Source organism: Branchiostoma floridae, chromosome 5 (genome assembly GCF_000003815.2).
Source record: "Branchiostoma floridae strain S238N-H82 chromosome 5, Bfl_VNyyK, whole genome shotgun sequence".
Classification (NCBI taxonomy): Eukaryota; Metazoa; Chordata; class Leptocardii; order Amphioxiformes; family Branchiostomatidae; genus Branchiostoma; species Branchiostoma floridae.
Window position 1 is genome coordinate 3,136,558 of NC_049983.1, and position 722 is coordinate 3,137,279.

Consider the following 722-nt stretch of genomic DNA (forward strand, 5'->3'; position numbering starts at 1 on the left):
GACACTAAACTACACAAGACGTAAAGAGAATAGTCGTGGGCATTATTTGTGTATATTTTTATTTAATTTTTTTATTTATTTGTTCAGCTGTTTACAAACAGTGTAAATCTTGTGTATATTTCTATATGTACATTTCTATTTTTCGCTTCTGCATACAGCCCGACCGTCGTCGTCGAATACATTTTTGATTATACTGCTGCTGGGATCCCTGTCACAGACCGGGCTCCGTTTTGGAAATGTGACGATAGCCTTAGAGTTTGCTTGTGCACAAGAAATCACCTGAATGACCTGATATCCCAACAGCATAGAATCGTCGATGAAGGTTAGACATCCAGGTAACAAGATATGCCAAATAGCAGTTACTCAAGCAGCTGGATATGACTGTGAAAAACCTCACTCAACCCCCTGGCAAAAACCAGTGCATCCAGAAGTAAATTACTAGTTCTAGGGAAAAAAGCGAATGTTTTACACATCAATTCTAGTTTTATAAACTTGGTACTTGAAGGCATGACTAAAATATATTTTCTCGCTATCGGTAAGAGTAACAAGAATAGTATCATTCAATGAACATAAACGTTTCTGATGTTATTGAACATTGAGCCATCACAAATCATACCTGCAGTTCTTGACCAGGTAATTAGGTCAAACGGTGGCTTTACAGCTCTTTGTTATTGTTATGTTTTTTGTGGGCTGACTGTTCTCTATTTCCAGCCAGGGGCTGA

General features: G+C 38.0%; 1 protein-coding gene across 1 annotated transcript in view; it reads right to left on the minus strand.

Annotated features, from left to right (window-relative positions):
• LOC118415543 (monoglyceride lipase-like) overlaps positions 1-722 on the minus strand; it is a 10,887-nt gene that overhangs the window by 6,767 nt on the left and 3,398 nt on the right. The window lies entirely within an intron of this gene.